This window comes from Orcinus orca, chromosome 2, assembly GCF_937001465.1.
Source record: "Orcinus orca chromosome 2, mOrcOrc1.1, whole genome shotgun sequence".
In the NCBI taxonomy this organism is placed as follows: Eukaryota; Metazoa; Chordata; class Mammalia; order Artiodactyla; family Delphinidae; genus Orcinus; species Orcinus orca.
Window position 1 is genome coordinate 197,686,379 of NC_064560.1, and position 27,655 is coordinate 197,714,033.

General features: G+C 39.7%; 10 non-coding genes and 2 pseudogenes across 10 annotated transcripts; all 12 read left to right on the plus strand.

Moving 5' to 3' along the window:
- The first annotated feature begins 716 nt into the window (after positions 1-716).
- Positions 717-788, plus strand: LOC117200192 (small nucleolar RNA SNORD113/SNORD114 family). The gene has a single exon (XR_004481671.1). It is a non-coding gene; the product is annotated as a small nucleolar RNA SNORD113/SNORD114 family (small nucleolar RNA).
- An 846-nt stretch (positions 789-1,634) lies between these two features.
- Positions 1,635-1,711, plus strand: LOC117200173 (small nucleolar RNA SNORD113/SNORD114 family). The gene has a single exon (XR_004481650.1). It is a non-coding gene; the product is annotated as a small nucleolar RNA SNORD113/SNORD114 family (small nucleolar RNA).
- A 494-nt stretch (positions 1,712-2,205) lies between these two features.
- Positions 2,206-2,274, plus strand: LOC117200215 (uncharacterized; annotated as a pseudogene).
- A 5,301-nt stretch (positions 2,275-7,575) lies between these two features.
- Positions 7,576-7,648, plus strand: LOC117200348 (small nucleolar RNA SNORD113/SNORD114 family). Its single transcript, XR_004481845.1, has one exon. It is a non-coding gene; the product is annotated as a small nucleolar RNA SNORD113/SNORD114 family (small nucleolar RNA).
- A 2,269-nt stretch (positions 7,649-9,917) lies between these two features.
- LOC117200360 (small nucleolar RNA SNORD113/SNORD114 family) lies at positions 9,918-9,993 on the plus strand. Its single transcript, XR_004481871.1, has one exon. It is a non-coding gene; the product is annotated as a small nucleolar RNA SNORD113/SNORD114 family (small nucleolar RNA).
- Positions 9,994-11,009: 1,016 nt separating this feature from the next.
- Positions 11,010-11,078, plus strand: LOC117200167 (uncharacterized; annotated as a pseudogene).
- A 761-nt stretch (positions 11,079-11,839) lies between these two features.
- Positions 11,840-11,911, plus strand: LOC117200195 (small nucleolar RNA SNORD113/SNORD114 family). Its single transcript, XR_004481677.1, has one exon. It is a non-coding gene; the product is annotated as a small nucleolar RNA SNORD113/SNORD114 family (small nucleolar RNA).
- An 895-nt stretch (positions 11,912-12,806) lies between these two features.
- On the plus strand, positions 12,807-12,879 carry LOC117200209 (small nucleolar RNA SNORD113/SNORD114 family). Its single transcript, XR_004481692.1, has one exon. It is a non-coding gene; the product is annotated as a small nucleolar RNA SNORD113/SNORD114 family (small nucleolar RNA).
- A 923-nt stretch (positions 12,880-13,802) lies between these two features.
- LOC117200312 (small nucleolar RNA SNORD113/SNORD114 family) lies at positions 13,803-13,874 on the plus strand. Its single transcript, XR_004481793.1, has one exon. It is a non-coding gene; the product is annotated as a small nucleolar RNA SNORD113/SNORD114 family (small nucleolar RNA).
- Positions 13,875-14,400: 526 nt separating this feature from the next.
- LOC117200168 (small nucleolar RNA SNORD113/SNORD114 family) lies at positions 14,401-14,475 on the plus strand. Its single transcript, XR_004481644.1, has one exon. It is a non-coding gene; the product is annotated as a small nucleolar RNA SNORD113/SNORD114 family (small nucleolar RNA).
- A 1,968-nt stretch (positions 14,476-16,443) lies between these two features.
- Positions 16,444-16,589, plus strand: LOC117200284 (small nucleolar RNA SNORA79). Its single transcript, XR_004481753.1, has one exon. It is a non-coding gene; the product is annotated as a small nucleolar RNA SNORA79 (small nucleolar RNA).
- Positions 16,590-17,669: 1,080 nt separating this feature from the next.
- LOC117200224 (small nucleolar RNA SNORD113/SNORD114 family) lies at positions 17,670-17,743 on the plus strand. The gene has a single exon (XR_004481710.1). It is a non-coding gene; the product is annotated as a small nucleolar RNA SNORD113/SNORD114 family (small nucleolar RNA).
- The last annotated feature ends 9,912 nt before the right edge of the window (positions 17,744-27,655 follow it).

Here is a 27,655-nt window from a genome sequence, read left to right on the forward strand (position 1 = left end):
GGTTAGGCAAAAGTTACTATCATATAGTAATACATTAATAAATATTGAAAAGACTGATAACCATTGAGAAAGATGTGGTATAAGGGTGTTACCTCTTTGGGTGATATAGAAAGTGACAGGTATTGGTTACTGACTGAGTCAGTTACAACTTTGACATTTGATTTATTAAGGGAAAAAGAAACAAATATTACCATAATTTAGTCAATGCCTCAATTACTGTGCAAATGAATAGTGTGATATTTGGATCAATGGAGAGCGTATATCTCAGTATTTTTATCACCTTGTCTGCTTGTTATTCTTCAGGATGGATGTTCCTGCTATTTCAGCTTCTGCCGTGCTCACTTGTCACACCGCCCCTGTGTCAGGAAGGAAACTAAGGTGAGCAATGGGCAAGGTTGTTGTCTTGGACTGGTGGTGCATTTGAGGGTACTCATGGTGTTATTAAAAAGTATTACATTAATCAAAAACTTACTCATAGTTCAATGATAAATATAAGAAATATTCTTTTGAATAATTGATAATGGATAGGATTGAGGTTGAAAATTGGAAGAGATGGGCCCTTAGTGGGAAATGATTCTGTAAACTGAGGTTAGGGGTATTGAAGAGTCTTATTCTTGGAATATTTAGTGAACCATATATTATTTTTATTATTACCAATTAATTAATGATTTAATCAATACAAATATAGAAATGATGGAAGAAAAGAGACTCAGTGATGGACCAATGATGATGAACGTGACGGGAAGAGTCCTGAACGATGAAAACATGTCTGAAACTCTGAGGTCCAGCCCAGGCCATAAGTAGTCTCTTCCTTCTGGTGAAATTGTCTCTATAGAGAGATGACAAGAATATAAATAGATCATATCTTTGTATGGATTTCACAGACTTAGATTTGTTATTATTAATGGATCTCTGATAGAACCATTAAACAAATACAAATAAACATAAGGAAAAATAGGGTGAAGCACTGTCCAAATATGAACATATTTGGTTTAGCAAAAGACACTGTTAGTAAACACTGAAAACACTGCTGCCCATTAAATAAATGGCTGAAGGTCATCTCTTTGACCAAGCTTAGATAGAAATGCATCAGTAAAGACAGTTTAATTGTTCTGCCTAAGACTATAGATTAAGCTTTCTCTTTTAACAAGATAAAAGTATAGAGAGAAAGAAAAAGTAATAAATACCTAAATACTGAGTAAACGAAATGCAGAAAACAAGGATCAGTGGTTATTAGGTCTCAATATTTTTATCATCTTCTGTGTTGTGTACTCCTCAGAATGAAGGCAGTAGAGATGATTTAGCATCTTCCATGGACAGGAGCTCTGAGTAACAGTTGACGTTCTCTGTTTTTTTATTAAAGTAATTTATGGTATTATTAAGAAATGTGGAATATAAGTAAAGAAGGCAGCTACATCTCAGTGCTGAGTATGAATATATGAACCATTATATTGATTAATGTATATATGGAAAACAATGTATTATCGAGGAAGATATGTTACAGTAACAATACTTCTGTGTACACCAAGGCTCTTCTTGTTTTATTTTTTGAATTGTACTGCTGAAATTATTAGTGGATTTTTGATTTAATCAATAAAGATATAGAAATGTATGTAGAAAAATAGGACCAATATTGGATCGATGATGATTTCTGGTCATCATCAATATGAGTCATATACGATGAATACATGTCTAGAACTCTGATGTCCAGTATTGAATTAAGCTAGTCCATTCTCAACTTGAGAAGGCATCCTATAGACAGATGTCAGGAAGAGCATCTCATTTTATTATCATCTCCTCTGCTTTATATTCCTCAGAATGGACGCACTGGAGCTGATTGAAGCATCTTGCGTGGTCATGAGCTCTCTGGTTTCATCTGTGCTGTAGGAGTATGAAGACCATGTGAGTAATAGTCAATGTTTTAGTTTCAGTGGTTTGTTTAAGGTTAGTCATGTATTATTCAAAATATGAAATATAATCAAAGAAGGAAAAATGCCATGTTAGTATCAGAGTGACATGAAATGTTATGTTGGTTAATCTATAAATGTATCCTTGAGGTCAGTTTTTGAAACAGAGTTAGTCTCTGGAAAAGATTTTACAGATAAATATTGACAATATTTTAGTTTATTTTTTATTTCTGTGTATTTAGCAATGAATTTATCGATAAACAGATGTTTATGAGAATGAAAAGAAAGAGGGCTTTCATGCACCAGTGATGATGAATGGTAGCAGATGAGTCTGGATAATGAGTAATATATGTCTAGATAGGTCCAACAAAATACCTAGTGTATTTCTTGTATTTCATATTAAGATATACCCAGTATACGTATTTGGTTCATAGATTTAGATTTATTATTATTAATGGATTAATTATAGGACCATTAAATAAATATAAATAACAGGTAAAGAAAAAAGGGTGAACTTTGTCTAAGTATAAACATGTGGCGAGACAAGAAATACTATTAATAAAATTGAAAACACTGAAACTCAGGAATAAATGGATCAAGAGCATCGCTTTGACTAAGGATCATATCAATACAGATAATTAAGGGTCAATTATATTGTTGTGGGTTTGTCTCAAGTTTGCTGTTATTCATTTTGTTAAGATAAAAATATCTCCACTGTGTATTCCATGCAAATGGAAACCAAAAGAAAGCTGGAGTAGCAATTCTCATATCAGACAAAACAGACTTTAAAATAAAGACTATTACAAGAGACAAAGAAGGACACTACACAATGATCAAGGGATCAATCCAAGAAGAAGATATAACAATTGTAAATATTTATGCACCCAACATAGGAGCACCTCAATACATAAGGCAAATACTAACAGCCATAAAAGGGGAAATCAACAGTAACACATTCATAGTAGGGGACTTTAACACCCCACTTTCACCAATGGACAGATCATCCAAAATGAAAATAAATAAGGAAACACAAGCTTTAAATGATACATTAAATAAGGTGGACTTAATTGGTATTTATAGGACATTCCATCCAAAAACAACAGAATACACATTGTTCTCAAGTGCTCATGGAACATTCTCCAGGATAGATCATATGTTGGGTCACAAATCAAGCCTTGGTAAATTTAAGAAAATTGAAATTGTATCAAGTATCTTTTCCGACCACAATGCTATGAGACTGGATATCAATTACAGGAAAAGATCTGTAAAAAATACAAACACATGGAGGCTAAACAATACACTACTTAATAACGAAGCGATCACTGAAGAAATCAAAGAGGAAATCAAAAAATACCTAGAAACAAATGACAATGGAGACACGATGACCCAAAACCTATGGGATGCAGCAAAAGCAGTTCTAAGAGGGAAGTTTATAGCAATACAATCCTACCTTAAGAAACAGGAAACATCTCGAATAAACAACCTAACCTTGCACCTAAAGCAATTAGAGGAAGAAAACAAAAAAACCCCAAAGTTAGCAGAAGGAAAGAAATCATAAAGATCAGATCAGAAATAAATGAAAAAGAAATGAAGGAAATGATAGCAAAGATCAGTAAAACTATGAGCTGGTTCTTTGAGAAGATAAACAAAATTGATAAACCATTAGCCAGACTCATCAAGAAAAAAAGGGAGAAGTCTCAAATCAATAGAATTAGAAATGAAAAAGGAGAAGTAACAACTGACACTGCAGAAATACAAAAGATCATGAGAGATTACTACAAGCAACTCTATGCCAATAAAATGGATCACCTGGAAGAAATGGACAAATTCTTAGAAATGCACAATCTGCCAAGACTGAATCAGGAAAAAATAGAAAATATGAACAGACCAATCACAAGCACTGAAATTGAAACTGTGATTAAAAATCTTCCAACAAACAAAAGCCCAGAACCAGATGGCTTCACAGGCTAATTCTTTCAAACATTTAGAGAAGAGCTGACACCTATCCTTCTCAAACTCTTACAAAATACAGCAGAGTGAGGAACACTCCCAAACCCATTCTACGAGGCCACCATCACCCTGATACCAACACCAGACAAAGATGTCACAAAGAAAGAAAACTACAGGCCAATATCACTGATGAACACTGATGCAAAAATCCTCAACAAAATACTAGCAAACAGAATCCAACAGCACATTAAAAGGATCATACACCATGATCAAGTGGGGTTTAACCAAGGAATGCAAGGATTCTTCAATATACGCAAATCAATCAATGTGATACACCATATTAACAAATTGAAGGAGAAAAACCATATGGTCATCTCAATAGATGCAGAGAAAGCTTTCGACAAAATTCAACACCCATTTATGATAAAAACCCTCCAGAAAGTATGCATAGAGGGAACTTTCCTCAACATAATAAAGACCATATATGACAAACCCACAGCCAACATCGTCCTCAATGGTGAAAAACTGAAAGCATTTCCACTAAGATCAGGAACAAGACAAGGTTGCCCACTCTCACCACTCTTATTCAACATAGTTTTGGAAGTTTTAGCCACAGCAATCAGAGAAGAAAAGGAAATAAAAGGAATCCAAATCGGAAAAGAAGAAGTAAAGCTGTCACTGTTTGCAGATGACATGATACTATACATAGAGAATCCTAAAGATGCTACCAGAAAACTACTAGAGCTAATGAATGAATTTGGTAAAGTAGCAGGATACAAAATTAATGCACAGAAATCTCTGGCATTCCTATACACTAAGGATGAAAAATCTGAAAGTGAAATCAAGAAAACACTCCCATTTACCACTGCAACAAAAAGAATAAAATATCTAGGAATAAACCTACCTAAGGAGACAAAAGACCTGTATGCAGAAAATTATAAGACATTGGTGAAAGAAATTAAAGATGATACAAATAGATGGAGAGATATACCATGTTCTTGGAATGGAAGAATCAACATTGTGAAAATGACTCTACTACGCAAAGCAATCTACAGATTCAATGCAATCCCTATCAAACTACCAGTGGCATTTCTCACAGAACTAAAACAAAAAATTTCACAATTTGTACGGAAACACAAAAGACCCCGAATAGCCAAAGCAATCTTGAGAACGAAAAACGGAGCTGGAGGAATCAGGCTCCCTGACTTCAGACTATACTACAATGCTACAGTAATCAAGACAGTATGGTACTTCCACAAAAACAGAAATATAGATCAATGGAACAGGATAGAAAGCCCAGAGATAAACCCACGTACATATGGTCACCTTATCTTTGTTAAAGGAGGCAGGAATGTACAGTGGAGAAAGGACAGCCTCTTCAATAAGTGGTGCTGGGAAAACTGGACAGGTACATGTAAAAGTATGAGATTAGATCACTCCTTAACACTGTACACAAAAATAAGCTCAAAATGGATTAAAGACCTAAATGTAAGGCCAGAAACTATCAAACTCTTAGAAGAAAACGTAGAACACTCTATGACATAAATCACAGCAAGATCCTTTTTGACCCACCTCCTAGAGAAATGGAAATAAAAACAAAAATAAACAAATGGGACCTAATGAAACATCAAAGCTTTTGCACAGCAAAGGAAACCATAAACAAGACCAAAAGATAACCCTCAGAATGGGAGAAAATATTTGCAAATGAAGAAACCGACAAAGGATTAATCTCCAAAATTTACAAGCAGCTCATGCAGCTCAATAACAAAAAAACAACAACCCAATCCAAAAATGGGCAGAAGACCTAAATAGACATTTCTCCAAAGAAGATATATAGACTGCCAACAAACACATGAAAGAATGCTCAACATCATTAATCATTAGAGAAATGCAAATCAAAACTACAGTGAGATATCATCTCACACCAGTCAGAATGGCCATCATCAAAAAATCCAGAAACAATAAATGCTGGAGAGGGTGTGGAGAAAAGGGAACACTCTTGCACTGCTGGTGGGGATGTGAATTGGTACAGCCACTATGGAGCACAGTATGGAGGTTCCTTAAAAAACTACAAATAGAACTACCATATGACCCAGCAATCCCACTACTGGGCATATACCCTGAGAAAACTATAATTCAAAAAGAGTCATGTACCAAAATGTTCATTGCAGCTCTATTTACAATAGCCAGGACATGGAAGCAACCTAAGTGTCCATCATCGGATGAATAGATAAAGAAGATGTGGCACATATATACAATGGAATATTACTCAGCCATAAAAAGAAACGAAATTGAGCTATTTGTAATGAGGTGGATGGACCTAGAGTCTGTCATACAGAGTGAAGTAAGTCAGAAAGAGAAAAACAAATACCGTATGCTAACACATATATATGGAATTTAAGAAAAAAAAAAAAAAAGGTCATGAAGAACCTAGGGGTGAGACAGGAATAAAGACACAGACCAAAAAAAAAACAAAGACACAGACCTACTAGAGAATGGACTTGAGGATATGGGGAGGGGGAAGGGTAAGCTGTGACAAAGTGAGAGAGTAGCATGGACATATACACTACCAAAGATAAAATAGATAGCTAGTGGGAAGCAGCCGCATAGCACAGGGAGATCAGCTCGGTGCTTTGTGACCACCTAGAGGGTTGGGATAGGGAGGGTGGGAGGGAGGGAGACACAAGAGGGAAGAGATATGTGAACATATGTATATGTATAACTGATTCACTTTGTTATAAAGCAGAAACTAACACACCATTGTAAAGCATTGTAAAGCATTAAAGATGTAAAAAAAAAAAAAAAATGCTGAGTAGCCAGGGGCCACCGGGAGGTGGGAGAAATGGGAGATGTTAGTCAAAGGGTACACATTTCCATTACACAATGAATAATATCTAGGGATTTAATGCACACCTTCGTGGCTATGGTTAATAATACTCTATTGTGTTCTTGGAATTTGCAAATAGAGTAAGTCTTAAGTGTTCTCATCACACACAAAGTCAACTATGTGAGGTGATGGGTGTGTTCATTAACTTGATTTTAGTGATCATTTCACAATCTGTATGTGTGTTAAATAATGTTGAATAGCTTTAAACATCATTTTGTACAATTTAGACATGAACAATTTTTATTTGTCCATCTTAGCTCAATAAAGCCGTAAATTTAAAAAACAAAAACAAAACAAACAAAAAAATATCTCCCTTGTGAATAATTTATAAATACCTAAATGCATGAGTAAATGAAATGTGGATATCAAGGATCAATGGGGATTATACTTAAATGTTTTTTTATCATCGACTTCTTTGTACTTTGCAGAATGGAAACACTTGAGCTGATTTAAGCAGTGTACCGTGATGGTGACCTCTGTGATTGCATCTCTGTGTTAGGAGAACAGACACCAATGTGAGTAACAGTCAAAGTCTTGTATGGATTTCAGTGATTCCTTTCAGGGTATTTAGTGTGTTATTGAATAGTACCATATATAATAAGAATGGCCAACTGTAGCCCAGTGATAAATACTGAATTAATATGTAACATAAAAACAAAGGATATAAACAAAGAGATATACTGATGTGTAAATAATTCTATTATATATACAGAATAGGGATTTCAGGGCTTTTCTGGCTTTTTGCGAATAATTGGGTTTTAAAATTATTATTAGTGAATTAATGAATTAGTCAATAAACACTGTAGAAATGAATGAAGAAAATAGGTACATTGGATCCATGATGACTGTTCGGTGCGTTATGAGTTGTGTATGATGAATACGTGTCTGGAACTCTGAGGTCCAATGCAAATGGATTCTGGCCCATTACCCCTATTTCAGGTGATCCTATAGACACATGTCAGGAGTATACAAGGATCTTGTTTTATGTTCATTCATTTTCTTTTTATAATGGGATCAATCAAATAATAAATAGATAAATAAAGATGAAGGTGGTGGAACTTTCTCCAATTATAGAAATATGTGGTTAGGCAAGAAATACTATCAACATATATTAAAAACAAATGTATGTTAGGAACCATATGGTACAAGGGGGTTATTCTTTGACTAAGGATGATATAGTTATTGATAAGTCAAATTTTCATGTTCTCTGTCATTGTCAAGATTGATATTGTTCATTTACTTAGGAGAAAATAAAATACAAATTATCCCAATTCACTACCTACCTAAATGACTGACTAAATGAAATGTGGAATTCAAGGACTAATGAAAATATCTTAACCTCTTTTTTTATCTTCTACTTTGTCTTGTGCTCCTTAGAATCGTTGCAATGGGCTGACTTAAGTGTTTCACCGACGTCATGAATCCTGTGGTTGCGTCTGTGTGTTAAGAGCTTGGAGAGCAAAGTGAGTAATAGTCAGAATTATTTTCTTGGTTTTGTGGTTTTGTTTTTTATAAGATTTTCACTGCATTCTTAAAACCTGTGAGGGACTTCCCTGGTGGTCCAGTGGTTAAGACTTCGCCTTCTATTGCAGGGGGTGTGGGTTCGATCCCTGGTCAGGGAGCTGAGATCCCACATGCTGTGGGGCCAAAAAACCAAAACATAAAACAGAAACAATATTGTAACAAATTCAATAAGGACTTTTAAAATGGTCCACATCAAAAAATCTTTAAAAAAAAATGTGAAATATAATTGATGATTGTCGACCATGGCTAAACAGTAAAAGTAGGGTTAATATGAAGCATTAATAAATTTATATAGGATTCATATTAATGAATCTATATAGGAAACTTTGAGGTCAATTAATGACAGTTTCTGTGGGAAGTAATTCTATAGACAAATGAAAGAGACAAGGACCTTGTTTGTTTTAAGTTTTTGTGACCGTGAAGCATCTATTTTATTATTATTAGTGACTTGATGAATTAATCAATAAAAAGTGTTGACGTGAATGAAGGTAATGAGGACCAAGTCTGCATAAACAATGATGACTTGTGGTATGAGTCTTTGATGAGGAACACTACGGGTCTGGAGTTCTGAGGCCCAACACAAAACAAATCTAACATTCTCCCCTCTTTTTTTTTTTTTGTGGTACGCGGGCCTCTCACTGTCGTGGCCTCTCCCGCTGCGGAGCACAGGCTCCGGACGCGCAGGCTCAGCGGCCATGGCTCACGGGCCCAGCCGTTCCGCGGCATGTGAGATCTTCCCGGACCGGGGCACGAACCCGTGTCCCCTGCATCGGCAGGCGGACTCTCAACCACTGCGCCACCAGGGAAGCCCTCTCCCCTCTTTTGAAGTGATCCTGTAGGGAGATGCCAGGCATATATGAGGATCATGTTCTTAGTCTTAGTGTACAGAAATACCTAAAAGTATTAGTATTAAGAAATCAATGGCAGGATAAGTAAATAAATAGGTAAGTAAATAAATATGAAGAGCAGAAACACTGTTCATTGTTAAAAAGTATTATGAAGAAATCTGATGATGTAAATTGGGATGGAAAATAAAATGATCAAGTGTATATGTCTTTGAGAATAATAGTGATAATTGTCATTTACTGATTCAGTTACAACTTTGACATTTGATTTCTTAAGAGCAAAATAAATAAATCTTACCATAAATTAATAAATGCCTAAATGACTATGCAGATGAGTTGTGGAAACTTTAAATCAGTGGAGAGAAAGTCTCAACATTTTTATCATCTTGTCTGCTTCGTCCTGTTCAGAACAGATGCTGGAGATGACTTTAGCTCCTGTTGTCATCAAGATCGTCTGCTGCTTCCTTGTGTGGAAAGAGACCAAGGTGAGTAATGGTCCACACTGTTGTCTTGGATTGGGACATGTGTTTAAGGGTATTTACGATATTATTAAAAAGTATTAAATTCATTAAAATATTCCTAATGATAAATAGGATATGAAACATTATGTTGATTAATCAATAATGTGCAGGATTGAGGTCTATTAATGAAAAAGGTATAGTCTGTGTGGAAAATGATTCTGTAAACCAGTGTTAGGAATCTTGTCCTAGAGTTTTTATGAACCATGTATTATTTGTATTCTTATCGATGAATTCATAATTTAATCAGTACAAACATACAAATGAAGAGAAACAGACCAAATCATGGACCAGTGGTGATGTCTGATGGCATAGGAGTCATGGACGATGAAACAATTTGTGTCTGAAACTCGGAGGTCCAACACAGAACAAAATTAACCTGTTCCTCTGTTGAAATTGTTTCTATAAAGAGATGTGAGACATATACAAAGATCATATTCTTGTATTCATTTCATAACTTAGATTTGTTACCATTATGGAATTACTATAGAATCATTAGACAAATATAAATACATACACTAAAAAACAATAGGGTGAAGCATTGTCCAATTATGAATGTATGTTGCGTGGCAAAAGATATTAATAAAATTGAAAACATTGATACCTATTCAGAAAAGGTGATTAAGTCTCATTTTTTTAATTGTCTGCTTCGTGTTGTACTTCTCAGTACAGATGCCCTCGAGGTGCTTTCAGCATCTTCCACCCTCATGAGCTCTACGGTTGCCTGTATATACTAGGAAGACAGAGATTAATGTGAGTAATAGTGAGGTTACTCTCTTGGTTTCAGTGTTGTTTTTTTAAGCGATTCATTTAAAAGTGCAAAATAAGGGGCTTCCTTGGTGGCTCAGTGGTTGAGAATCTGCCTGCTAATGCAGGGGACACGGGTTCGAGCCCTGGTCTGGGAAGATCCCACAGGCCGCGGAGCAACTAGGCCCGTGAGCCACAGCTACTGAGCCTGCACGTCTGGAGCCTGTGCTCTGCAACGAGAGGTCGCGATAGTGAGAGGCCCGCGCACCGTGATTAAGAGTGGCCCCCGCTTGCCACAACTAGAGAAAGCCCTCACACAGAAACAAAGACCCAACACAGCCAAAAATAAATAAATTAATTAATTTTAAAAAAAGTGCAAAATAGATTTAGAGAATGCAACTCTATCTCAGTGATAAATATGGGATAAAGTTATCATATCAATGTATATATGAAAAACTGAGGATAAATAGTGAGAGATATACTGTTGTGAGAATAATTCCATATATAGATTCGGGACACAAAAAGTATTCTTGAGTTTTTGTGAATCATAACATTTAAAAATGATTATTAATGAGGTAATGATTTAATCAACAAACCTATAGAAATTAATGAAAAAAAGGAGGGGCAATATTGGATCAGTGATGACCAAAGATGGCGTATGAGTCATATATGATGAATGTGTGTCTGGAACGTGGTCCAACCTGAAAAAAATCTAGTTCATTATCTCTATTTGAATTGACGCTTTAAACTAATGGCAGGAATGTATGAGGAAAAATAATATTATAATTTGGAATGGACAGTAAACGTACCGTGTGTATTTTGCCAAGTGTGTTTTGTCTTTGACAAAAGGATGATAACAGAACCTTGTAAGTAAGTCATTGTTGAGTCAGTTTCCAGTTTGACAGTTTGATTTATTAAGAAGAAATATATTAACCTATTTTAATAAATACCTCAACAACTATATAAATGAATGGTGTAATCTATAGATCAATGGATAGAATGTCTTATTTTTTTTATCATCTGCTCCTCATTTTGCTCCTCAGAATGGACCCACTTGAGCTTATTTAAAGGTTCTTCCAAAGTCACAAGCTGTATGGTTGCATCTTTGTATTAGGAGTGTGGAGAACAGCATAATAGTCAAAGTTCTTGACTTGGTTTGAGTGTTTTTTTTAAAAACAACTATTCACTGTATTATTAAAAAGTATTGAATATAATCAAAGAAAGCCAACCATATCGATGCTTAATATCAGATTAATATGAAGCATTACATTGATTAATCCATAAATGGAACATTGAGTTCAGTTAATTGAAAGAGATGATTGAAATGAATGAGTCTATAGGTGGATGTTATGAGATATTCAAGAATGTTATTCTTGTCTTTTTTTGGTGATTTACATGTATTTCCTTATTAGTGAATTAGTAAACAAATATTGGTGACATAAAGAGAAAGTTGGCCAATCATGGTCTAATGATGATGACTAGTGTATGAGTCATATGCAATGAATTCTACGTGTCCAGAAGTCTGAGGATCAACACAAAGGGACTCTGTCTATTCATCATATTTTAAGCGACTATAGATAGATTTCAGGATTATACAGTGATCTTTTTCCTGGTCTTTGTGCTCATGAATTTTAAATATATAATTATAAAAGAATCAATGGCAGAATAAATTAACAAATGTGTAAATGAATAAAGATGAAGAGGGGTGAAGCATTGTTAATTAATAAAATATTTAGTCAGCAAAATGAATATTAATATATACTGGAATAGATAATAAAATGGACCAAATATATTATGTCTTGAACTAAATAAGCATGATATTGATAGGGATAAGTAGTAGCCAGTTATTGCCCTGAGTCAGTTGCATGTTTGATATTTATTGTATTGAAAGAAAAATAAAAATTACCGTGAATTAATAAACACTTAAATGACTATGTACATGGAGGATGGAAATTGTGGATAAATGGAGAGAAGAGAATATCTCAACTTTTTTTTATCATTGTGTCTGCTTGGTACTCTTCAGAATGGATGCACTGAGCTGATCTTAGGTTCTGTCGTGATCAAGATTATGTTGCCTCTGTGTCAGGAAAGAGAACAGATGAGTAGTAGTAGTCAGAGATCTTATTTTGGTTTCAGTAATTTGTTTGAGTATTCCTGGCATTATTAAAAAGTACTAAATATAATGAAAAATTATCCATAATAGATAATAAGAGATGTCATAGGAATCATCGTGTTGACTAATCAATGTTGAAGTCACTTAATGAAAAAATATAGTGTATATGGGAAAAGATTCTGTAGACAGACTTCAGGAATATTTAAGGATCTTGTTCGTGTGTTTTCTTAAATAATTTGATTTTTGTTAAAATCCATGAATGAATTATTTAATTGATACCAATGTAAAACAAATGAAGAAAACGAGGGTCTAATGTGGACCATTAATGATGTCTGGGGCATGTGAGTCACGGATGATGAGTAGTATGTGTGTGGAACTTGGGGTCAACCTGAGATCTAGTCTATTCCCTCTGTTTGAGATGATCCTATAGACAGATGTCAGCAATATACAAATATCGTGTTCTTATTTAGATTCATAGATTTAGATTTGCTATTACTAATGAATCAATGATAGAACCATTAAGCAAATATAAATAAATAGATAAAGAAGAGGAGGGTGAAGCATTTTTCAACATGAACATATGTGGTGACACAAAAAATATTGCTCATAAAAGTTTTCATGTTAATATTGAAACGTTGTTCCTTAAGAAATAAATGATTCAAGAATGTTACCTCTTTGGTTTAGGATCATCTGGACACTGCTTTGTAAGAATCAGTTTTTTGATCTGGATCAGTTCCAAGTTTAAGGTTAGTCCTTTTTTGTTAAGGAAAAATGTATATTTATGCAGAATTAATAAATACCTCAATGAGTAACTGAAATGCAGAAATCAAGGATCAATGGAGATGAGGTCTGAGTTTTTTTGATTTCTTTGTACTGCTTTGTACTCTTCAGAATGAATGCACTTGAGCTGATTTAAGCATCTTCCATTGTCAGGAGCTTTCTGGTTACATCTGTGTTTGGAGCATGAAGACCATGTGAGTAATACTCAAAGTTCTTGTCTTGGTTTGGTTGGTTTGTTTAAGAGTATTCAAAATATTATTAAAAAGTGTGAAAAATAATCAAAGATGGTCAACTCTAGACTAGCAATAAATATGAGATTGATATGATGCACTGTATTGTTTATTGAATGTTTGTAAAACTGAGGATATAGTGAAATATATATTGATGTGAGAATTATTCTGTGTACAGATTATGTATGTAAAAACTCTTCTTGGGTTTTTGTGAATCATAGTGATTTAAAATTATTATTAGTGAATTACTGATTTGATCAATAAACACATAGAAATGAACGAAGAAAAAGAGGGGCAATACTGGATTGATGATGACTACTGGTGGCGTATGAGTCGTACATGATGAATACGTGTCTGGAACTCTGAGGTCCAACCGGAAAGAATTACCATAAACTAATAAGTATTAAATGACTGAGTCCATGAAAGGTGGAACGCAAACAATCAATGCATAGAAGGTCTCAAACTTTACTTTTTGTTCTTTTTTCTACTCCTCAGAATGGTCACTCCTGCACTGATTTTAGCATTCTACTGTGGCCTCAAACTCAGTTGTCTTAGGAACATGGAGACCAGTGTGAGTAATAGTCAAAGTTCTTGTCTTGGTTTGGGTGGTTTGTGGTGGTCAATGCATTATTAAGAAATAGGAAATATAATCAGAGCAGGGCAACCATAGTCCAATAATGGACATGGAAACATGTTGAGGTATCCATGTATGAAACACTGAGGTCAATTCAAGAAAGAGATCTAGTGTCTAGGAAATGATCTTATAGATCTACATTAGGGATATCAAGGTTCTTATTTTGGGTTTTTTCTGATTCATGTATATTTCTTTATTTGTAAGTCATAACTTAATAAATAAAATCAAGAGGCAAAGTATAAATGAAGAAAAAAGATTCCGTGCTTGGACCTTTGCTAACAACTGGTGATGTCTGAGTCAAGGATGTTGAATAATATGTGTCGGGACATCTGAGGTCCAGCACAAGAAGAATCTAGTCTATGTCTGTATTGGAAAGGATCTTATAGACAGTTGTTTCGAATATTCAGTTATCCTTCTTTTGCGCTTTTGTGGGTCAAGGATAATGATTATATTAGTATAAGTGAATTAATGCATGGAGGTTTAAAAAATAGGAATAAGTGAATAAAAACATGGCCAGTCCTGGACTAACTATCGCAGATGTGATGAAACAAGTATCAGTACTAATCTATTTTTGAGGAGTTGGGATTCATGTTCCTTATCTCTCAGAATGCAGCACATACAGACAGATGCATGAATTGTCAATGTTCTCATTCTGGGATGTCTTTGGTCTACTGGTTGTTTGTTTTATTACTAATTCGGAAACATGTTTATAAAATTAAATAAAAGATTAAGTGCCGTTTAAATTAAAGAAGGCCAGTGATAAAAGTTTGTTAGGCAGCATGAGCTATTGTGCTCACTGAATTCCACTGCAGAGTTACCCAGTCTGTTATCAGCTTGCTAATGAGCAGCAAACTGCGCAAGTATTACTATTATTCATGCTATTGCATTGAGCGTGTGCGGTTTTATCATTACAGTGAATAAATGGATAAGTTAATAACAATCACTAGCTCAAAGGGACAAAGTGTGGGCCAGTAATGAGCGTGTCTTGAAATAATTATGATTTAACCAGTTCCATTCAGTTGATGTCCCTCTTAGGGCAGAAACTCTGGCCCTTGCTAGTTTGGGTAAGAAGAACATTGATACATACAGTAGCATTTCTGTTCAGGGTTTTGGAGGTTTTAAACGTTGTTCCATTTCTTTAAAAAGAATGAATAGTTTCCGAATTAATTTATGAATAAATAAATAAATAAAGTAGGATTTAGTATTGTTCATTGGTATGAAATTACCTTGGAACAAGGGCTGAGATGAATCTAATTCTGCACAAGTAAGGCTCAGAGATTCAGGTGGTTGTATGTATGTGTGGAGCATAGAGACGGATGCTCACAGATGCTCCTGTCCTTGATTCAGGTACTGGATTCAAAGGTATCCCTTTTTTATGTAAACTTTATCATTGAATTAATTAAATTAAAAGAGGGGTTACTTTTTTGCTAATTGTAGCAAGTAACATGGCCCAAAGTTTTAAGGTTAATCTCAACCTGCTCACCCTGCATCCGTTAGCGTATTAGAGCAAAGTCAAGATCTAGGCTGTTTCATTCTTTTTAACATTTGCTTTCTACTCCCCAGAATGTCTTCTCATGGTTAAACGTCATGGCTGGGGAGTCTCTGGGTAAGAAGCCTATAGGCCTGTATACGTGGTACACAAAGTTCTCATCCTTGGGTGGGTAGTTTGCTCATGGGTGTTCGCTGTATTACAAAAAATGGATAAATGCCTATATATGTACACAAAAATTTAAAAGACCAGAGATGAGAATGAATTACACATCAAGGATTAGTATGTAACCAGTCAGTACAACTGTTGAACTATATATTTTTAAATATCGTCCTAGGACACTGAGGTTCATTAATAAACAAACAAATCAGAGGTGTTACCTGTTTGGGATGAGGGTCATTTAGACAGAGAATAGTCATAGTCAATGTTCTTGGTCTAGATCAGTGGTGAGTTCTAGTTTATTTAATTAAGAGAAACAGAAATAAATAATGAAATGAATTAATACCTAAATAGCAAGTCAATCAAGTGGAAAACACGAATCAGTGGAGAGAATTTTGCATATTTGCCTTTTTGGCCAAAAGATATTCTGTCCTATTTTATTTAACATTTTTAAAGTTATAAAAGAGTCCGTATTCATTTCCTCCCCCGCCCTTTTTTGTGCTATTTGCTTTGTGCTTCACAGAATGGACATGAGTGGATAATCATTTTGTAATTATCAAGACCTTCATGGTTCAATGTGAGTAATGGTCAAGTTCTTGTCTTTGTTGGGATAACTTATTTAGAATATTCAGTGTATGATTTAAAAGTATGGAATACATTTGATGGCTGTTCCTCTCACTACTTTACGTCTTGGGTAGTGGGATTTTAGTCCATCATATAGCAAGCTGATCTGTTTTCACTCAGAGCACCATGCGGATGGATTGTCTGTCTGATAGTGACTCCTGATTTTTGCAGATCGAACAATTGAAAAAAAGAAAGTATGGACTATAATCGAAGAAGGCCACATAAGGACCAATGATAAGATTGTGTCGTAAACCAAGGTTCGTGAAGAATCTGATTCAGCACAACAGACACCTTTTAAAAAATGAAGTTCTACAAACGTATGAACACCAAGGAGGGTAAGGGGGTTGTGGGATGAATTGGGAGATTGGGATTGCCATCTATACACTAATATGTATAAAATAGATAACTCATGAGAAGCTGCTGTGTAGCACAGGGAATTCTACCTCACTTCGCTGTATGGTAGAAACTAACACAACATTGTAAAAGAGCTATACCCCAATTAAAAAAAAAATGAAGTTCTGACTTCTTAGCTCTGTGGGTAAGGGACCTAGAGTCTCTTGTCTGCAACACTCATAGTTCTTCTTATATTGGGTGTTCATTTACAGGTGCTTATTGTGTTATTAAAATGAGTAACTGAATACATTAATTAATAAAGTGGAGGTCCATTCATGAAGCAGAGATAAGAATGTGGCATAAATCATTGTTTACAATTAATTGTTGTCATGGTTACCTCAGGTTCACTAAATTAAAACCCCAATCCAGGCCTTTTCATTTGTCAGCATCTTACATTCCACAGGATGGATGAACTATAACTAATTAAATTATTCTCCAATCATGAAGATATTTTCCTAATCCCTCCGGGGGAGGACCATATCTTGCCATGTAAGTAATAAAGTTCTTGGTTTGGGTGGTTAGCTCATGGGTTTCCGTTGTATCATTAAAAAAGAATAAATGTAATTAAAATTAAATGCCATGCATAGACCTACAATGAGAATGTGTTATGAGCCAAAGTTTATGATTAATGCAATTTAGCACAAATGAAGTACAAGAAAAAAACTTAACTTTTCCCATTCATTTCAAAACTGAAATGTCCCATTTTATGTTTGTCCCATTGATTATTTAAACATCCCCCTCTTGATAAAGATCTAGGCTGTTACTCATTTAGGAAGTCAGTACTCTAGTTGTTGAGTAGGACAACAGTTTCATGGTTGTTCATTGTAACAGCTAAAAATTGTTCAAATTAAATGCAGAAGGGCCACACCTGGACCAATGATGTGAATGGAATGCATCTGAATAAAAATTATGATCAATCATTTTTTGAACCACTGAGGTCCATGGCAAAAAGAGAACTAGTGTATGACTTTTTTGGGAATGATCTCAGGAAAGTTTGAGAATCTAGTTCATAGACATTGGTTTTATACTATTAGTGAATAAATGAATGGATCAATAAACAAATACATTCAAAAGAAAAGAAAGAGAGGTCAAAACACAGACCAATTTTTAGGATGTGTTATAAAATAAGGAATATAATTACTTCAGTTCTGAAATATGTTGGCCCAATAAGAAAACATATACATAAAGTTGTTACCACTTTGTGTAGGAAGCAGCTAGAAAGAGGTATTTAATAATCAATGTTCAGCTTTTAGTCTGAAGTGGGTTACTAGATGTTTGATTCATGAAGGAAACAAAATTAGGATTAAACAAATGGTTAACTAAATGAAAGAGTGCAAAATAGGAACCAATGATCAGTGCATGTTATTCTTTTTTCCATCTGCTTTGTGCCCCAGAATGGCCACACCTTGGTTGTTTTAGTCATTATTTCATGATGAAGATCTTGACTGTTACCTATGTGGCCAAGGAGAGTATAGATCAGGGTAAGTAAGAGATTAAGTTTTTATTCTTGGTTTGGTCATTTTGTTTATGGATGATGACTATATTCTTTAAAAGGAATAGATGGCTTCATGTAACTATAGAACAAATCAAAGAAGATTATGCAGGGACCAATGACAAGACTTTGTCTGACAAGGATCGTGGTTACTTCATTTTGCAAAACCAAAAAAAAAAAAAGATTTCTGTTAAAAAATAGATTTAGACTGCTACCTCTTAGAGTAAGAAGAGCATAGATGAATTCTAAGCTTAGTCAAAGATCTTGTTCTTGGGTTGGTTGTGTTTTCCTTGAGTAATAAATAATTGAACAAATTAAAGATAAATATGCTAGTAAAATCACAATGGCCACTCATGACCAATGATGTGATTATTCATGAAACAAGGATTTGTTTAACCCAAGTCAGCTATTGTACCACTCTGTTTAAGGAGTTTATAGGGAGACGTAATAGTCAAAGTTTACCCTCTTGTTTGGAAGTGGATTCTTTGCTGTTGACTTTACTTTTGAAAATGAGTACCTGACTAAATTAATAAATAAGAGAAAATCCATATATAAAGAAAATTAAAATGACCAAGAGTACTTCAATGATAACATTTTATGAAACAAGAATTATGAGGGGCCCAATTTTGCTTCTCTGAGATCCATTTAACCAAAAAGATTTAATCTGTTACCTCTGTTTATAAGGGGGACATAGATATTAAAATATTTGTTGTTGTATTTTAGTGGGTTCTTGGGTGTTACTATTATCATTATTATTATTGTTTAGTAAATCAATCTATGAAAAAGTAAATTAGAAGAGGGCCGGTGATGGAAATGTGTTTTGAAACAAGGGTTATGATTATTACAGTTCTGCACCACTGACATTTATAAAAATAAAACACTTTTTAAAATGTTTGTTTTAATAGTACGTAGTGTGCAGTTCATGTTGTACTGAACTAATTTGGATATTTTTGCATGCTGCTTATCTGGATTTTTTTTTTTTACCCTATCTCAGGAACAAATACTAATGACCTGATTGGAGGTGATGGCAGGAGGCCCCTGTACCCCATATTTTAAAATTTTCTGGCACTTGGTATCTGAGAGAGTGCAAGAATAACTGATACTAAGGTATTAATTTCAGCTCAACAGGTATTGATCCAAATCTGTGTCAGGCTCTGTATTGGTCATGGCATTCATATCTAAATCTGATCTAGTTCCAGCAATCAAGTAGCTCTTTGGGATTAGGTGGAGACCTACTGATAAATATAATAATTCAATATAAATAGGGCAAGTAGATGGGCTTTCCAGAAGCACAGATGGCAGGACTTCAGCTCAGTCTCAAGTATCAGATGCTTTATAAAAGAGAAGATGCCTGTGCCAATGACCACCTCCCTGGGCTGTAAGGTCCAGGGCGTTAGGACTCACACTCCTCCTACGCACTGCACAAAGAGCACATGTAATACATTTGTTGGATGAGTCATTGAATAAAAGGTGAATGAAATAATGAATGAATGAAGCAGCGAGTAAGTGAATGAGTCTTTTTTAAAATAAATTTATTTATTTAATTTTATTTATTTTATTTTTGGCTGTGTTGGGTCTTTGTTGCTGCCTGCCGGCTTTCTCTAGTTGTGGCGAGTGGGGGCTACTCTTTGTTGCAGTGTGAGGGCTTCTCACTGTGGTGGCTTCTCTTGTTGCAGAGCACAGGCTCTAGATGCACGGGCTTCAGTAGCTGTGGCTCGCAGGCTCTAGAGCGCAGGCTCAGTAGTTGTGGCACATAGGCTTAGTTGCCCCGCGGCATGTGGGATCTTCCTGGACTAGAGCTTGAACCCGTGTCCCCTGCATTGGCAGGTGGATTCAAAACCATTGCACCACCAGGGAAGCCCCTGAATGAGTCTTTGAGTAAAAAAAGGAATGGAAAAAAAGGAGTGAAAATGTGGAGTACACAAATGAGTGAACACATTGATAATGCGTAGAGTAACTAAGTCAATGAGTACTTAAGTATACAATGAATTCATGAGTGGATGAGTCGATGTGTAGGTACAGATGTCAAGAGGTGGATGGCGAGTGATGAATGAGTAAGTGAAGGAGGGAATGAATGAAAGACTAGCTGTTCAATGACTCAATAAGAGAAAGATGAGTACGCAACCAGATGGGTGAATTAATAAGTGGATTCCAGAATGAGTTTATCAATAAATGGATTAGTGAAAGTTAATTGGTAAGGACAGAATGAGTGAGCCAGTGAGTCAATGAGGAACCAAATGAATTAATTGATGAATAAGTCAAAAAAGGAGTGTGGGAATAAAGAAGTCAATGAAAAGAGGACAAAGTTGAATAATTTAACTAATGACTAGATAAGTAAGTCAAGGCCTGAGACAAATTAATGAGGGAACGGACAGGCAAATGGATGGAGGAATGAATATCTTAGAATAAAAGAATTGAATAAAAGAATAATAATTGAGTGATTCAACGAGTCAATGAATATGTCATCCAAGAATAAATTGAGTGCTCTATGAATGAACGAGTGAATAAGTGAACGAATCAGTAAATGAATGAGTCAGTGACCCGTGTGTGAGGCAATGAGTAGATGAGGTCCCACTGGGCTTCCTTCCCTGACCAGTCCAAAGTCAGCCACACCCCAGCCTCAGAGCACATTCTAAATACCGCACGGAACACCCATCCCACTCCGTCGTGGGCATTTGTTTACATGTCACCATTAAACTGACCTGCTCCATGAGCCAAGAACTGGGTCAAATTCTTCTCTGTCTCCCCAGGGCCTGCCCAGCCTGAGCCTAGGAGGCGCCCAGTAAATTACTGCTGAATGAATGAATGAATAGCTAAAAATACATGTGCTTTTGTGGAACCGGGATGGCCCTTCTCAGAACGGCCCGGGAACTCTTCTGCAGGGAGGTGTGCTGTGTGTCAGATGGTCTGTGGCATCCTCCTACCCAAGTGCAAATTCTCCCTTGAGTCCAGCTTCCTGTGGCCAGTGCCAGACAGTGAGACAGGATCCTGGCAGTTCTGACTGCCCTGGACCTTGGCCCATCCTTGGACAACATTGGCTTGGACTGGTGGAATGGAAGCCCTGGGTCTTCCCGAAAGCTGCCCCGGCCTCTGCCAAGACAGGAGATTGAAAATAACCCAGTCTTGTTTTCATGCCTCCAGTGAGGGGGGCCACTCCTTGTCTTTCATCCTGCTTCTAGCTGTGGGACTTTGGGTTAGACAGGAAGCACTCCAGACCTCCAGCCTCAGTGTCACCTATTAGATGAGAATAATGATACCTACCTGGCTGGATTGTTGTGAGAATTAACCTTGTCTAACAGGAGCTTATTATAAGGCCCTTATCTGGCATAATACCTATCCTATACATAATAGTATGGTACCAGAGAGGAAAGAGATGCCTCAGAAATTACCTGAAGGAGGTGTAATTGATGGTGTCAACTGCATTTATTTAAAAGCTCCCAAATGGATGTGGTACCCAAATTCCCCTGTCCCAGAAGAATAGAGAGTTCAACTAAGTTTTGGAAGAATACCAGTTTGGGTGGGACAGGCCAGCCCAGACCAGGCGCATTTAAGGCATCATATCATACCCTCTACCAGGGACAGACAACAAGAAATGTGAGTTGGCAACAATTTTGCACTGTGTGGGGCATTTGCCCAAGATTCTCCCTCCCTCCCGTCCTCCTTCCCTCCCTCCTTCTATTCCTCCCTCCCTCCCCCCAGCAATTACATATTCAGTATCCACTATTTACCTAATACCGACCACTACTCTTCCTCTCTTGTCTTGACCAGCTCCTGACCCTGGATTCCGTCTCCCACTCCTGGTCTTGCATCCTTCCTTTGAACTTGGTGATGGTACTTGGTCATCTGGCTTGGAATATAGCCATCTCCTTCTCAAGGATTTGATGTCCTCTCAAACCATTCACCTGAATCAGGTAGAATCCCCCTTTTTAACTGTGGGCATCTGGGCCTCTAATTTTGAGTCTTCTGGGTCAACTCTCTCCCATCTGGGCAAACTCCAGTCCCTCCGGAGAGGCGTTCAGACCGTGTGGGTAGCAGGTGGGCCCTCCGCATGCTGAGGGTGAGCAGCATGGTCAGCGTTGATGCCTTTGGGCCAGAGGCTAAGATTCGGCTGTCAAGTGTGTACACATATGGGAATCAGGTTCTCACATTTCCCCAGAATTCCTGGGTAAACGAGGTGTGCTTCCCTCACTGCCTAACACAGATGTCACCTGCCTCTCACATTCCCACAGTCCCTTGCCCCTCCTTTGACTTCCCACATCCCTGTGTCCAAATTTGCCCTTCCTCACTCATTCATCTTTCATCAGTACCACTGACAGAGCCCATATTACGTTGTTAAATTATGAGCCACCAGTCTCTCCCAAAGGGCTCTGAACTTCTTGAAGTCGGGGTCTTCTTTTTGAGTCATGCTCACCCAGCAGGAGGTCTGGGCATCTGGAAATGCTTGGCGAATTAATCATTCATTCTTTCATTTACTCAAAAAATATTGGGCCCTTTCTATGGCGCCAGAGGCTGGGTGATAAATAGCAAGAAATAAGACATATCCCATCTCTATCCTGGTGGAGCGTCAAGTCTTGAGTGGGAGATAGATTTTAAACAACTATGCATATGGCAAAATTACCTGATTACATTATGTGACCAGTGCTATGAAGCCCAGGTGCCCGGGGCTTTGTTAACCTGCCAGCTGGACTGGTCTTGACCCTCATAAGAAGTTGAATCTGCTTCTCTCCTGTGTTTTGGGGGGCCACTGAAAGGAGGACAAAGCTATAGACTTGGTGGGAGCTGCTTGATGGCTTTGGCTCCCTGGGGTCAATCAGGTCAGCAGAGTCTTTGGACATCCTTGGAGGAAAGAGAGACAAGTGTACTTTGGAGTTTGTGCAGCTGCTGCCTGGTCATTTCCTGGGCAGTTGTGACCAGCCAGCCCAACACAACATTCACTCAAGCACCGTGCTTGTTAAGGAAAGTTCTGTTGAGTGTCAGGGTTTGATCTGCCCTGTCAACTTTCAAGTATTTCTCTTAGATGTGTTGCCAAATGACAAACCGAGGGTGGAATGGAATATATGTTGACCTTTTTGCTTCCCTCTACCATATTTCTTTGAGTTTCTCAAAATGGCTGCCTGGGACACTGGCTATCGCTAACATTACTAGAATGTTCTACAGCACCCCCGGCAAATGGGCATACGTTGTTTCAGTTGTCATCCCTGATGCCTCCCTCCCTCTGCTTCCAACTCCAGTCCACCCCCTTCAGCATCTCTCCAGGGAGCCCATGAGTCTACGGTTCTCATCACCATCACCCCCATGTTGGTCCAGGCTCCTTGGGCTGTCATCCGCCTCCGACTGGTCTTCTTGCTCCTCCTCCAATTTGCTCTCCTCCATGTGCATCCTTCTAGAATGACTGAGAAAGAGTCCTCTGCTCCTTAGAGCTCTCTCATGAGTTCCCAAAGCCCCAGGGTGAAGTCCAGGCTCTTTGGCTTCATGCTCAAGGATCCTCATGACTTGGCCTCCCATCACAAGCTCCCTGACCTCGTGCATCACCCAGCAGACCATCCCCCCACCCCCGAGTTTGCGTGCATCTGTGCCCCTGTGCCTTTAGCCCTCTCCCCACGGTGCTCAGTCACCGGAGGGCTTGTCCTGCCCCTCCAGATGGGACGAGTGCCCCCACACTCACAACTGTTACATGGCCATGAACTTGACTTCCATGCAGAAACCGGTCCTGTTGCTTGGCCGTGATCTGGTTAGGCATCTGCCTTCCAAACCACACCTTGAGCTTCCCGACTGGGGGTGCTCAGTCTTGGGTGCCTCGGACTCCCCACTCTCCAGTACAGAACCTGTGCCGAGTAGCTCATCCATCAGTAAGAATACAGGTTGAGTGAAAGAATGAATGAATGCACAAAAGAATGATTGTGAGGCCATGCTGGGGGGCAGATTATATCCCTGGCAGAGAACCGGGATCCTTGGCGCTGAGGCCTAGCGCCTCCTCAGGACCGAGGCCGGCCCTCCTCCTCCAGCCAACTCCACTTTGCTTTCTGCCTGTGACTCATTAAGAGATATGTAACCTTAATCCTTGAAATTGCCTGTGATGGAGGGTGTTTTCACTCAATGGCCTGAACATGGGGATTTTATTCCTTTCTTAAATAAATCTCGCTCCCCCAGGAAGTTTGGACATGATGTGGGCAATCGGACCAGGGCTCGAAACTGAACATTTTGCAAAAGGCCCATTTCAGAATTTGAAACCCCGTGGCCACTGGCCAGAGCCGAGTCTGGTTTGTGGGGGTCGCTGGGGCCTCCTCCCAAAGAAGGGAAGGGAAGATTGAAAACAAACCTTCAGCCGTCACCGAATAGGCTGAAGGTTTGCGAGACAGAATTCCGCGGTTTGGTTTTGCTTCTCTGATGAAACTTGAGCGGGCTGGGTCACCCTCATCAGCTCTTCTTTCAAACTTTCGGCGGAGGCCTCAAACCCTCCCGAAGCCAGAGGGGAGTTTGAGCTGGTCCTGAAATCAATGGGACAAGTGTGTGAGCGCTACAGGGACCAGGGCTTTGGCCCAGGCCTGGAGGAGAGAGATGCTCAGGGACAGGCTCGGGGACCATCCAGCCCCACTTGGGGGACCACGGCGACCAGAGGCTCCCCTTCCCTTTGGGAGCAGGCCCCGGAGGGGCTGTGCACTGCAGCTCAGCGGGCCTGGCATTGGGGTGAAAGAATAATGATGTTATAGCGTGTCTGCTCTCACAGCCCAAAGTGTCCACATCTCACTTGGAGATGGGTGACACTCATTCCTCACTGTGGAGACAAGGACACTGGGGCCTGGAGGGAGGGGTGGAGATGTGCCCTGGGTCCCCTCAGGGCCGCAGTTCATCCAGACAGTCCTGATTCCACATCCTGCGCTCTCCCTGGGCTTCTCCTCAATGGGCGCCCGACACACAGAGCAAAGCCTGAGGCCGGGTTTCAGGATCACAGAAGCGGTGGCGGTGGGGCACAGGGTTACACAGCCCTGGAGATCAGTTCTCAGTGTTCACGCCCTGTGGCCCCTGTCCCTGCTGTCCTCGGTGAGTGGACACTGGCCCTGGACTGGCCCCCAAGGACAGGTGATTCTGTTGTCTCTCGTTCTCTTCTGACTTCTTTGTTCTTTTCTCTGCCAGGAAAGATAGCAGAGAGTGCCCTTGGAGAAGTCACCAGGCCCCTCCAAGTCCCATGCCCGTCATCTGTAAAAGGGAAGTAAATTTCATTCATTTATTCTGCAGACATCTCGAAAGTGCTAAGAGCTGTGCACTGACCAGAGCTCGTGGCCCCTGCATGCAGCTCCGCCCCTGTGGAGCGTGTGCTGTGCCATGGGTTCTTCTCCTGTCCCTGCCCTTCCGGAGCCTCAGAGGTGCTCACTCACATGAGGAATCTCCCACTTGCCTTTTCGTCCTCACGTCTTCCCTCCACTGGCCTCCCAGGCTCGCAGGGGAACCTCAGTATCCCCCAGGGACCCTCACAGAGGGTGATGTTTCCTCCTTCCAGCATCTGAGACTAGAGCTGGAGCCAGTGGCCACCCAGCCTGGCCTCAGTTTCCCCATCTGCAGACCTGGAAGAAGGGTGATGTCTTGCCTGCTGGGGAGAGAGAAAAGATGTCTCCCTATTTCACTGTGATCCTGACCCCTCTCTCTTCTGTCCTTCCAGGCCCTTGAGCCTCCCTTGTAATTTGGGGCCAGTTTTCTTTTTTTTTTCAATATTTATTTATTATTTTATTTGTTTATTTTGGCTTGCTGGGTCTTAGTTGTGGCATGTGGGCTTCTCAGTTGCAGCATGTGGACTCTTAGTTGCAGCATGCATGCGGGATCTAGTTCCCTGACCCGGAATCGAGCCTGGGCCTGCATTGGGAGTGCAGAGTCTTACCCACTGGACCACCAGGGAAGTCCCCAGTTTTATTTTCTTTTCCCTGAGACCCAAGGCTTCTCCCAGCACGTGGTTTTTCAACATGATACGATGACAGTCGCGCTAGCTTGGTGGGGGCTGGACCCTGTCTGTGGCAGATGTTCCTGGTATCGGCCCGAGCTGCTGGCAGCTGCCCAGCGCGGAGGAAGGTGGGCCTGGGCACAGGTGTCCCTGCTGCAGCCTCAGCTGTCCACTCACCCCTGCTGCACCGCCCACCCCCGGTGCCGCCGGGATCCTGGCTTCATTTTCTGATGGCTCCTCCTGTGGGGTTCTCCGGGGAACCCCGGCCCACGTTCAGACTTCTCAAAGGCCATGTGTCCAGCTGCCTCTGCCCCTGGCCTCCCCCTGCATCTCTGGGTCCATTCCTCCTCCTGTTCATGCCCCTCCTCTCTATATAGACCCTCTGCCCGGCCCCCCTTCCCTCCCCACAAAACAACCCCGCTGATCTGCAGGTCGCATACCCAGATATTCAGTACCCCGGCAAGCCGTGAGCCTACATTCCTCGCTCGGCTGTTATCCAGCTGACGGGCGCTCGTCACACTTTGAAGGAGCCGTGCTTGAAGGGTGGGGAGGTCACCAAAGGAGACGCATTCCCTTCGCAGAAGACAGGGCGTGAGAGGGCCACTGGGACCCTCCGGTCTGAGTCCTTCACTTTGCACGTCTCCCAGCCTCTCCTCCCAACTCTTTCTCCCTGCCACGCCTTCTCAGGGACTGCGCTTGGTGCCCGGTTTGGAGGGAGACTGGGGGACGTGAGGGCGGGGATGGCTGGAAGATGAGGCTCCCCATATGATAGCCCTTCTCTGGGCTGCGACAGGGCACACAGAGGGAAGGGTTTTATGAGCTAGAAAATGCTGGGCAGATGTTGGAGACACAAGGGAGGGAGAGGCCCTTCGGGGACCCACAGCCCACCTGTGCACATCCTCCCTGCCCCCCGCCCCAGGAGCTGCTCTCCCTTCCCTTCCCGCCCCTCCCCGGGAGCTGGCTGAGTCAGAGGGTGCTGCTGCATTTGCACCTCACCGAAGCCCCCAGTGCCACAGGGGGCACATCATTGGCCCCCCCTTGCAAAGAAGGAAACCGAGGCTCAGATGAGCGTGATGAGCCCAGCTCTGTGCCTGAGCCCAGGGCCGGTCCCCTGGGTCCCGCAGCAGTCCCGGCACTGGTCACCTCCCTGGGTCGTAGGGTAGGAGAGAGTGAAGCTGGAGGGGTGCTCTGGGGGCAGAGCCTGGGTGTCTGCTGTCCTCACCTGTGGGATCGGAGGCAGTGTCCCCTTCTGTGCAAGGGGTCAGGTCCTGAGGAAAGCACGTATTTATGGTTTGCTCATCAGGATGAAAGAACTGAACAAATGTTCCAGGCCGACTCCACCAGCGAGCGTGGTGACCTTTCATAAAAGCCCTGCAGGGAACCTTCTGGAAAATGCTCTTCCGCTCCTGAGTGTTGCCCCAAACAGCATG